The sequence below is a fragment of the Cibotium barometz genome, chromosome 62 (genome assembly GCF_041138505.1).
Source record: "Cibotium barometz isolate CiBa-2024 chromosome 62, ASM4113850v1, whole genome shotgun sequence".
Classification (NCBI taxonomy): Eukaryota; Viridiplantae; Streptophyta; class Polypodiopsida; order Cyatheales; family Cibotiaceae; genus Cibotium; species Cibotium barometz.
The window spans coordinates 9,726,231-9,739,102 of record NC_141107.1 but is presented as its reverse complement, the minus strand read 5'-3'; positions in this window follow the sequence as shown (position 1 = coordinate 9,739,102).

The following is a 12,872-nucleotide window of genomic DNA, read 5'->3' as shown; positions in this document are numbered from 1 at the left end:
ATCTTAGCCAGAGGCCATAAATAAGTAAGAACGTCGATGATGTAAAGATCATATAGATGATGCGATAGCTCAACTGCCTGCTCCTGAATGGTAGCAGCCACTGAATCTGGATCCCACTTTGTCTCAAGGGCTACACTCAAGGGGAAAGAGAAGATCATCGCGCCATTCTCTGGCGTATAGGGTCTCGATTGGTGGAAAACCACACATACCTGAATAGGGGCTATGGTCTCCTCGAACCTATCTATCCCTTCTATCAAAAGACACTCGAAGAAACTATAATCCATAGACTGCCCCAAGATCTTGGGGGGGAGCTTGGAGACTCAGGTGGGAGAGCCCTCACACTGGTGAGGCCACAATGGTCATCCCCACACCGACTCTGAGGAATGATGAATCAGGCGACAAATGGAACTCACTGACTATCTCCTCTCTAGATCAGGGGCTGTAGGGGGCCGACGGGAATTCTCTAGAGAGGTAGAGGGGGGGTGGTAGGCACAGAGGAAGTGGAAGGGGAAAATGAAGTGTCTGCGCAGGTATAGGCGAGGGTGGGGGAGGGGGAGAAGGAGGCGGGGGAGGAGGAGGAGGAGGCGAGGGGGAACGGGAAGGTGCAGAGGGGGAACGGGAAGGTGAAGAGGCTGGAGAGGGATGCTACTGAGAGGTATCCATCGGAGAGGAAGAATGTTGGGGAAGGCTCGACAAAGAGAGGGTGGGGTCAACCTGCCCCACTAGGCATTGACATCCAAAGGAGAAGTCGCGAGACGAGGAATCGACTGCCACATCGAGGGGGTGGGGGGGCTCTCCGAGGACTCGAGGGGAGCCGCCATCGGCAAGTGGGTGCTATGATAAGTGCTCAAAATGGTTCTCTGATAGAATCGAATCCTCCTACATGCTGCTAGCATGGCGCACACGGTGATAATGCTCAACTCTAGTGCTCGACAGGGGATCAGGGTGGGGGCCAACCGTCCGCCACTCTCCGAGACTGATGGATCATCCATGGTCGAAACCTGGTGCTCGGCGGCTTGGGAACTTACTCCTCCCTCAACCCCCTGGTGAGGATCTGAGTGAGAAGTAGAAGTGGGAACCACCAAGGGAGGTCTCCTAGTCTTACACCGACGAGGGCAAGCTCTAGGCCCATCTATCTGCAAATGAAGCATTGGTCTGGGAGGCTAGAATACTCCGCACGCTGCTGTATGGGATATCCTCGGAGGCTAGGAAGAGAAACGCAATGCGATACTGAGGCCACAGAGATACAGAGGGATGGGATCCCAGCTGCCCTCACTAGAGGCGAGGTAGTCGTGGGGGGGGGACTCCATCACTTGCTCGATGGCACCAACAATCACTCGGAGAAGAGGAAGGTACTCCTTCCTAAGGCCTCGAAAGCAAATTGTCACACTCGGAAGCCCAAAACAACAGCGAATAGATCAGACGTAGGATTGAAGCCGTGCTGCCATCATCGAGCAAAGAAGGCATGCACCATTCACAGTGCAAGGGGGCTCAAGTGCATGACTCGGTCTGACATTGATGGCGAATCCAACTCCACCTGGTATTATCCACATCCCAAAGGGTGAATATCGGTGATCTTTGTAGGTTCACCAATGAGGTTGGCCTGAAAAGATCCCTAAGCTATTCACGTAAGGGGAAGCTACCAACAATTTTGCAGACCAAGGTGGAGGCCTCAAGTGAGGCAACAATCGTGGCAGCAAAAACCTGAAGATTCTTTTCAGAGAAGGAAATGCAAGCAACGGCAGCTTCAATTGGAGATGACGGAGCGTTTGCCATGGAGTCCTCCTGAGGGTGAAGACCACAATGAACCAAAGCTTGCCAAGAAAACTAAAACCCCCAAAAACCGAGAAGCAACAACCTGCACGGGAGGGAGGGAAGGAGAGGGGCGAGGAAATGAGAAGAAGAAGGAAAAAGGAGGGGGAAGGCTAAAAAAAAAGGCCAGGTGGAGACACACACAATAACAATTAAAAATTATAAAAAATATTTAAAAAAAGTTGAGTGGAGACACACACAATAACAATTAAAAGTAAAAGTAAAAATTTAAAAAGAAAAAAAGAAAAAAAAGAAAGAAAAGGGGGGAAGGGGGGATGTTCCCAAAAAGGAGAGGCGGGCAAAATGCAGACAGAGGGAGTAGCGGACAGGGGGGCAATGAAAGGGGAGGGGGGTGGGAAGCGGATCAAAAGAGGGGGGAGGTTTTTTGTTTTCTTTTTTGAGCCGGGGTCAGAGACGAGCATGCTCGTCTCTGAGAATTGAGCAAACTCATAAGGGGGGGAGGAGGCGGGCAGCGAAGCACAGAAGGGGGGAGGGGTAGTGAAGCGATGAAAAGGGGGGACATGGGTAGAATGGGCAGCAAAGCTAAGAAAGGGGGGGAGGCGAGCAGCAGCGAAGCAAGGAAAAAAGGGGGGGGAGGAGAGGCGAGCAGCAGGTCGAGTGATAGGGGGGATCTAACGGGAGCTTTCCAACCGATGAAATTGTTAAATCCATGCCTCTTCATTCATCCCATCTCAAGCTAGTATCTAAATTTAGCATTATTAATCTAATCCTATCTTCTATCTCACTCATTGAGTGAAGAGCATCATCAAATCAGCTCATATGAAGTTCATTAGAGCTACATGGAGCTGTGGAGACTTCAAAGTAAAGCTTATCAATCACCAAATGGAACTCCAGCATTAAGTCACAAAGACTCGAATCTCAAGAGCAGTTGTGGTGGTGCAAATTGCAACAAGAAATGGATTCGAAGATTTCTCTCCCCATTGGTAACAATTGAGCATTTCATTTTTTAGTTGAGAATATATGGAGTACATATACCATTTGGTGGGCTAATCAAGCTAAAAGTTAAACTTCAAAACTGGCATGCCCTCAAAATGAACCTCTATTAGTAGACCTTTATTTCATTCATTTCTTGGTGTTTTTGGGAAAGTGAGAGCTCAAACCACAAGTTTGGGATTGCTCTACAAGTTTATATCATCACATTTAGTTTCTCCCTTGATTTGAATGGCCGATTGATCACTTAAACATTGGAAGTTTTCTGTATAAAAAACAGAGAGCATGTGTCACGTAGGCTGTAACGCCTATGACCGACGGCAGACCGGATGGCCATGTCCGGGGTTCAGTGGGAGAGGACGCCCATGCGGAGTCATGGGCGGCCAGGCTAGTGTGGACGGTAGGCCACACACTATATAGCCTGGGGGATGAGGGGCAATGCTCATTCTTCCTCTATGGCTGGGTGGTGAGCCAGAGGCCGTCCCCTCTTGTGGTAACGCCCGTAGTGGCGTTACGGATATGTAACACTGGTATCAGAGCGTGGTTCGATGGGATCGTCAGAGTCCGCGCGTGACCGGGGGACCGGAGCCCACTCGATGGTTTTCAACCATTCATCTCCTTATCCTTATCTCCAATGGAGTGTGTGGAGGGAGACGGCCAAGAAGAATGGAAGGGAAGAACTCTCTCTCTCTCTCTCTCTCTCTCTCTCTCTCTCTCTCTCTCTCTCTCTCTCTCTCTCTCCCCGTCACACACAGCAAGCAGCATCGCAGGTAAGCAAAAGCAATTTAATTGGGAATTTTTTTTCTCTGCGTTGAATGGCTGCGAAAGAACTCATTGAACCCTGTGTGTTGAGGTGGGGGGGCGCAGACCAGCCCCACAAAAGCTATTGAAACACACGACTGTGTGTGGGGGTGGGGGCGAAAACCAGCCCAAACTCGTAGCTGAAATTTAAATTAAACTCTGCGTGGGGGGCTGAACTAAATGGCCTGCGTTGTGTGGGGGGGCGAAGACCAGCCCCACGAAAGACTGCTAAAACGCCAAATTAGCGCAAGCATTGTATGCGGAAGGCGAAGAGCCTGGGCTGGAAACTCGCGACCCTCGTTTGAGGGGGGGCCGATTTGCTGGATCAAAGAAACCTTGTTTGAGGGTGGGCGAAAAGCCTGCGGCGGCCAGGCCTTACCCGGCCAGCCAGGACTTACTCGACCAGCCAGGCCAACCCAGGCGGCCAGCCCAAGCGGTGGCCAGCCATGGGCGGCCAGCCAGGGGCGGCGGCGGCCAGCCACCAGCGCTGCAGGCGGCCAAAAAAAAGAAAAAAAAGAAAGGGTTAAAAAATCATTTATTTTTTAAATATATTTTCATTATTCATTTTTATGAAATTAAAAATGAGAAAATTTCAAACGAATCCTCTCTCGGAAGGGGAGGAAAGATAATCCCCGTAAGGGATAATCCCGGCAAGGAACAACCTCTCGACCATTTTTATTTTTGTTATGAAGACTCTGGGAGCGTAGCCTCGCCAGATTTCAATTTACACTTTTGCGAACGTCGTCTTGCTAGAGTTAAAGTTTTTGTTCGGACAAATTTGTGTTTGTTTTGTAGTGACAAACAAATGTGTTCTTCTGTAGACACACCTTCTCTCAGTGTCACCACTCAGGTCTAGTCCGGAGTGACTTGGTCCTAGTTCGAAGTGAATTGAACTAAGCACATGTGGTGATCACACATTTGGTTCAGAGAGACTAAATTTAAGCTGAGCATAGTCTTAGTATTGACCATCAAAGTCACGTAGTTTGGCTATAGTGTAAATCTAAAACTGCAGTGTGTTTTACTTGGGCTAAGAGGACCGGCAATGGCGTCAGTTGTGCCCAAATTAGACGAAGTGCTTATCACGAGAAATCAAGGTAAGCCTAATTGAGCCGTAGTGCTCATAACCCTTCACAATCTTTTAACAGATGCTACAAGATTGTGATAAACTTTGGCAAATGAGAACCATGTACAAACGTAGTCTTGATGTGGTTATGCCTTGGGTCCAAACAAGTTGCTTACTGTTTGTAGAAACAAGAGAGCCTTGGCCCGTAGAGGCAAGCTGGCCCTTGTTGGTAGTAACAAAATAGTGTCACTACTTGGGCCTAGAGAGTAGTGACTAGTTTGATTTAGTCACGTAGATTGCCTTGTAAAAGTAATCCCTAAGGTATGTATTACTTGGGATAAAGGGGCTAGCAGTGCTGCTAGCAGTACTCAATTGAATGGTTTATCTAGGAGTACTAATCTGAGGGATTAGCATACGCCTAGATAATAATAGTAGATTTAGGATTGATTTGTAGAAATCAAAGGTAAATCTGAAAGGGTATAGTCTTGAAATGTAATGCTCAATGCCCTTATAAAAGTTGATTGATCGAAGAGAACTGTTCTTAAACTTACTAGCATGGTTTTCTCTTCTTTTTATTGCCATGCGTCGACATCCCACTGCTCGAGAGTTTGTGGTGATCTTTCGAGGAGGGAAAGAGCCTTTTTATATGTCACATCAATTGGTTTGGTGTAATTTGATGGTATGGGACATCAAATTCTCACGGAATCGATTGTAGTCTTGGTGGAATGGGACACCAAGGCTTGTGCATGTAACTTGACTCTTTGGCAGGTCTGTATGTACACTTGTCTGTAGTGATAGTGTGCAAGATAAAATTTGAACTTTGAAAATTACCAAATATAGCCATAAGTTGGGATAAAACCCAGTTACAGAGTTCGGAGAAGCTCTAGGTAGCAAGACCATGATGGTGTACTAGTGCTAACAGAGTGATTTAGTTTCGGAGTGATCTAAATCTAGAGGTTAGCAGTAAGACTAGTTTGGTTGGACAGTTTCATGCATGGGGGACGCCCTATAGCATTTTGCAAGCGTAGTCTTGCCTATGTTCAACATAAGTGTGCGATTGTGAGCACATTTTAGTTGCTACCATATGAATTTGGGAAATATATTACTTTCCTACATAAGCAATTGTAATATTGCATGACAGGCTATTTTGCTTACAAAGTTCATGTGCGTGTAAACCCTATAAGTCGTATGACCCCTTGGGAATGAGTGGAGCATTTCTAAGATTTAATAAGGTTTTACATGGCAATAGTGAGTAGTATCTCACTCCAGACGAGCCTGGTTGTTGTTAGTATCGGATCCGACATATGAAGTGTACAAAACCTTCAAAACCAAACATCCTTAATGCCTCTAAAAGTGAGGAACGAAATGCCTTGCGTTGAGTGCAATCACTACGATCATCCTAATCCTCATTGTGCATACAAGGCACCTGTCCTTCTATACTGCATATATGGTAAAACCTTTGACCACGATACTAAAAAATGTCCCGCTTCATCCACAATGTACTCAAAGCCTCCATCTCCCGTGCACCAAATAGAAACAGTCCAAAGGGTAGAAACTGCTCAGGAAGCAGTTAATCAGACACTTCAATGTTTCTATTATCGTGGACCTCACAAGGTGACAAACTGCACAGTTTGGAATACTTCCATGCCCATAGTCATTGACACCTTGCGACCAATGTGTGAACGATGTGGCACATCTCTACAAGCTATATGGCCTGCCCGCAGATATAGTGTCGGATAGAGATAGAAAGTTCAACAGTCATTTTTGGAGGGAAGTCTTCAAAAAGTTAGATACTACTCTGAGTATGAGTACGGCAGATCATCCGGAGTCTGATGGTCAAACTGAAAGAGTTAACCGAATTCTAGAGGATATGTTGCGTTCTTATGTTAGTAAGAAGCAATCTAATTGGGAAGAGTACTTTCCCTTATTGGAGTTTGCCTATAACAGCTCCAAACACTCAGCGCGACTGGATTTACACCATTCATGTTAATGTATAAATTCCAGCCGAGATCTCCGATGGCTGTAGGCCTAGAAAAGGAGAAGATTTAATCTGTCAAGGAGTTCCTTGAAGATATGAATGATATGCTCAGAGCTGCACGAGAGAGCATTCGTAGCGCTCAGGATCGCGCTAAAACTTATGCGGATAAAGGACGAAGAAAGGTGACCTTTGCAGAAGGTGACTTTGTATTCCTCAAGGTCAAACTTGAGTTACCGGAGAGTTCTCAAGTCCATCCTGTCTTCCATGTCAGTAAACTGAAGAAATCAGTTCACGGGTTAGAGAACGCAGTTTCTCCAGAGATTTTGGTGGACTTGATAGAGCCACCAAAGATACCACATGAACCTGAAAAGATTCTACAGTATCGTGATAGACAAACCCGACATAAAGTGTACCAGGAGGTACTTGTTAAATGGACAGATAGGGATGAGGAGGTAGCTACCTGGGAACGCCGTAGTGCAATTTCCAAAAGGTTTCCCCAGTTTGTTTTTGAGGACGAAAACTCTTCTTAAGGGGGGGTAATGTCACGTAGGCTGTAACGCCTATGACCGACGACAGACCGGATGGCCATGTCCAGGGTTCAGTGGGAGAGGACGCCCATACGGAGTCGGGCAGCCAGGCTAGTGTGGACAGTAGGCCACACACTATATAGCCTGGGGGATGAGGGGCAATCCTCATTCTTCCTCTATGGCTGGGTGGTGAGCCAGAGGCCGTCCCCTCTTGTGGTAACGCCCGTAGTGGGGTTACGGATATGTAACAGCATGTTTTTGGGGTTTCATGTTTAATCTCTTGCATTAGCCCTAATCTTTCCATTCAAATCTCTCTTGTACTGAGATTAGACACTGAGCTTGAGTGATACTCAAGTGTTAAGACCTTTTCAAAATCTTGAATGACTACTTCATTTGTGATTGAGAAGTTTAAAAGGGAGTCCTTCCACACATGTCAAGTTAAAATCAAATTTATATTAATGAAGGATGGGCTATGGGCAGGGTAAAAAATAAGATGCCTCCATGAATATATACATGTAGGTGGGTTGGTGATTATTCCTCGTATATAAATCTAAAATTATAGAAAATGGGGTGAATGTTTTCAAAAAATTCCCTAAATTGTCCAAAATTGGGTGAATTCAAAATGGTCAAAATTTGGGCCAATGTTTTAAAATTCCGGCGAATGTTTTTGCTAAAAAACCCCCAAAAATAGCTAATTAGCGAAGATTAGCTAGCCCCTATGTTTTTCCTTGACTATGGGTCACTATAAATTCCGGCATGAAACCGGCGGGTGAGAAATGGCCTTATGGCAGTCAAGAACCTCGTCCAATTACTTGAATTCGTTCCAAATGGTCCGTTTCTCGAAGGGAAAAATGTTTGGAGGATGAAGGAGTTGAAAAGAAAAAATGGTTAATCCTGAATTAAAAAGGATTAGCACTTATTACATTAGTATTGGGAGATGGATTTATTCATAACATTGCATCACAAGATACATCTAAGGAAGGATCCTTTAATAAGGACACCCTTGAATTCCTCTTTGTCAGTGCCATCTATAACAAAATCATACAGATGGCTCAAATGACTAACCAGGGAAAATTTTGGATTAAAATTACTACAACGCAATATGTAGACAACAAACATGAAAGATCCTTGCCTCCTCCATGCAATGAATTCTAGGGTGCTAACAGCGGAAGTAGCATTTCTTGCACAGGGTAGAGTCTCTCACTGAGGGCCTCGTCCATGGATATCCCAACAAGAGACTAATCCCTCGGTTCTTCAAGACCGAACCCGAAAAAACTTCCCTCGCCACCAAGAAAGCACGGGCGATTCCTCCATGGTATTTTTATTCTAACGTAGTCAAGAGCCTTAACTAACCAAACTGATCAGACCGCACCCGTAAGTCACATGATCAGATCAAGGAAAAGACTTTGCACTTGGATCAGACCAACGGTTTTTTCCTCTTCGAGAGGCACAACCGTTGATTCTTTTCCATAGAACAAAGACTATCCGAGATTTACTTCATCTATCGTACCATAACAGAATTGAGTCTTATTTTAGGGATCCATGAGTCTAGCCTCCAGTCCCATGGGTTAGCCAACCACCCAACCACTATAGTGATAGGATCCATTTAGGAATTTGGTTATGTTTTGCCCTGGGTACCAAGGAAAAGAGTTCCCAGGCACCCTTGCCGATGCTTAAAGCAAACTTCAAGATAGTCACACCACTTACACACCCAATATGAAATTGCCTGTTTCACAGATTAAGCTGTCTTTAAAACAATCTTTTAATGAAACCATAGTATCACTGATCATAATCCTCAAAAATATTTGGTTGAATTCTAATTTCCAATCATTCCTTCATTGGTGTACCTATGGCATCATTGGCAACCAGTATGCTCACCACCTGTCCACTCAAGGGCCTTTTCAATAGTCCCTAGCTTATAGTACCCGAAAATATATTCACTTATAAAAATCCAAATGGACTCTCCGTTGAAGATCAACAAGATCAACCAAAAGATCCATATAAAAGAGCCATGGACTCATCCGTTGAGGGGACCAACAAGGTCAATCAACCAGATCCATGCCCAAGGTTCAGAAAACAACTCTAACACCTTGTTCCATTTTCTTCCTCGACACATGCGTGGGTATCTTCGGTGACTCAGATCCCGAGCACCGTATGGTCAACACCCTCTAGGATCCTTCGCAGGTCATTCATAGGCCACTTCCTTGGCCCCTCATCCACCGTACGGAAGCTCACCATTTAAATCAAACCGAGGAGGCTGGTCAAGACCTCGGCCGACCTTGCTATTATGTGCAAGACGTCCTCCGTTTGACTCTCCGTCAGCTGTTAACACCATATTGGGGAATATGGGAATTTCCCACAAGTTTGGGACACGTGGTCAAAAGTTTGGATTAACCATAACTTGAACACCACTAATCCAAAATGAGCTCTTTATAGCTCTTTAGATTCCATTTTTCAAGCGCTTTCCAACGATAGGTCATATGATAGGGTTTTGAGAAACTTACAAACATGTTATCCATGTCCCCTTTTTTAAGTATTCAAAAATGGGAATTGGGAAATTCCCAAATTCACTAATATGGTGTTTGTTGCAACTTTATGACTTAGGTCTCACACCTTCATTCACAAGCTGGTCAAAATGCTTCCCTAGCATTCTTGACATGAAACAGTCATTTAAAAACAGGTCATAAATACAGTGTCTAACAAACTCTTATCTTTCCACATTGTTCCACATAATTTCTCATTATTCCACATTCTTCTACATCAATTTACTTTGCTTAATCCACATCCAATCATATGTATTCCTATCGTCCTTCATTCATTCTCATCCGATCACATCATATTACATCTCATCACATCTATCCTCATCACATCTCATCCATTCACATCTACGCATATCCACATCACATCACATCTCATCCATTCACATCTACCCCGATCCACATGACATCACATCACGTCCATTCTCATCACATCTTATCCATTCACATCTATCCTGATTCACATCACATCCATTCACATCACATCTCATTCATTCACATCTACCTCGATCCACATCTATCCTGATTCACATCACATCCATTCACATCACATCTCATCCATTCACATCTATCCTGATTCACATCACATCCATCCGATCCACATCACATCACATCACATCCATTCTCATCACATCTCATCCATTCACATCTATCCCGATTCACATCACATCACATCACATTCATTCACATCACATCTCATCCATTCACATCTATCTCGATTCACATCACATCACATCACATATATTCACATCTCATCTCATCCATTCACATCTATCCTGATTCACATCACATCCATTCACATCACATCTCATCCATTCACATCTATCCTGATTCACATCACATCCATCCGATCCACATCACATCACATCACATCCATTCTCATCACATCTCATCCATTCATATCTATCTCGATTCACATCACATCACATCACATTCATTCACATCACATCTCATCCATTCACATCTATCTCGATTCACATCACATCACATCATATATATTCACATCTCATCTCATCCATTCACATCTATCCTGATTCACATCACATCCATTCACATCACATCTCATCCATTCACATCTATCCCAATTCACATCACATCACATTACATCCATTCACATCTATCCCGATTCACATCACATCACATTACATCCGCTCACATCTACCCCGATCTACCTTGTTAAAATTACAGCAATGCGATGAGCTATGGTGGATCAAATACTAGAATCAAAATCATTAACAAAGTGATTAGTAAATAATTAAGATGCGAATAGTAAGTAATTAACAACTAGCTTAATGTAGGCATGGATAATCAAAAACCAACAAATTCTCATTAGGCCAATGCCTCAATTTATAGAGTTTACATCCAAGCATATAATCCCATTGATTTCTCCTTGATTCACTCCACCTCTTCTCCTTGATTCACTCCACCTCTTTTGCTTGATTCTCTCCACCTCTCCCAAAATATCTCCACACTTCCTAAATCTTCTCATGCTACCCTTTATTCTCTCCCAGTAGATTCTGCTCACCTTTTCACAGGTTTCTCTCACATTTACAAATTCTCTTTTATAGCCTCTTGCCAAGGGCTTGTTCCCGCACACACCCTATTCACTTGTATATTTCAATCAAGTGAATACTCCTAGAACATGTGGACCCTATACCAAGTTTCCCTCTTACTTGATAGTCCGCGAGCAACCAGTGTCTAGCACACCTCCCCTCAAGTTAACTTAGCACACCTGGACCCTGTACCAAGTTTCTCTCTTACTTGATAGTCCGCGACCAATGCCTCAAGTCCCTAAACTCATAGTCCTTGATACTCTCTCTCTCTATGTGTCCAAGGCTTACTACAAGTGCCCCCGACCTTGACTAACGTGCTCAAACATACATCTACCACGTGGCCTGAATCATCGGTGGCTCAGAGGTGGTTTTACTTTGTTGGGGCAGGTTACATTCGGTTGTGGGGTCTCTCTCTCTCTCTCTTAGAGATTTTCACATGGCTCCTCACTCTTTGGAGCCTCACATCTTCTCTTGTCTTCAATCTTCTTGTCGTGGTAACTTCTCTCCACGCATCCATGTATTTCTCTTCTTTCAGTCTTCTTGTGGCAGCTTCTCTTCTCATGTCCATGTCTTCCTTCAATGCTTCCTCTAGATCTTCTTCTTGGTGTGGATCTTCCTCTTGGAAAGAGATGTTATTCTTCTTTTTCCATGGCTGGGGCCATGAGCTTGTCCGCCGTCAGGTCTTCTTGCTTCATGTGAGCAACATGTTTAAATGTTTTGTTGATAGTTCTTTTGGGCTTTTGATGTTTATCTTGTGTCATTATGCAATGCAAACCCAAATCTATGCGGGAGGTCTTACCTCTTGCCTTATTCTGGACAAGGGCAGTGTCTGATCCCATTTTTACACTGATGTAATGTGCCCAATACATAATGCATATAGCATGCATTCTTATGCACATTCCAAATGCAACTCTGGCTCTGAATAATCTTGAATTTGAGTGTGATTTGCAGGCATTAACCAAGGGTAAATGCAAAATGATGATTACCACAAATTTATCAACATAATTTTACCAGAAATTACATTAAATCAAGGGTAACGAATTTGTACAGAATCGTTGGAGTATCAAACCAGCTCCGAATTGCAATCTGAAGTTATACGGATCTGTATTAGATACCTAATGGTTAATTTGAACCCTCAATTGTACCAAAATATAGTGATTAGTACTTATTAATCACTGATTAGCAAATTAATCCTCTGTTTTGTGTGCAAAAAACAAAGTATGCGGGGAGCCCAGATCTGGGGCCTTAGACTTCAAATGAGCTCAAATACTTTCAAGGCCATCAATAGCAATTAGTCTAGTAGAGGATTAAGCCAAGAAACACAAGATTTGACCAAACATTGAATGCTTAATCTCTGTTTTACCAAAGTCACCTGCCTGCAGATTTGATGAAGAGCAGCTTGGATCTCACTGTAGACTTGATCAAATCAATTTCTGACTTCACCAGCTTGTAGAGCATGCTTAAAACCCGTGGAACTATGAGGAGTTAGACCAATTTGATTTCATGAAGTAGAAAATGCAGATTTTCTCCAAAAAAACGGCGCTTGCAATTCATGCTGCCGCCAGCGTTCTGCGCTGAGTTGCTTCAATTCCTTTGGGCTGTGTGTAGGCCCTTGAGTCTACTATGAGTACCTAAAAGGGCTTGGGCAAT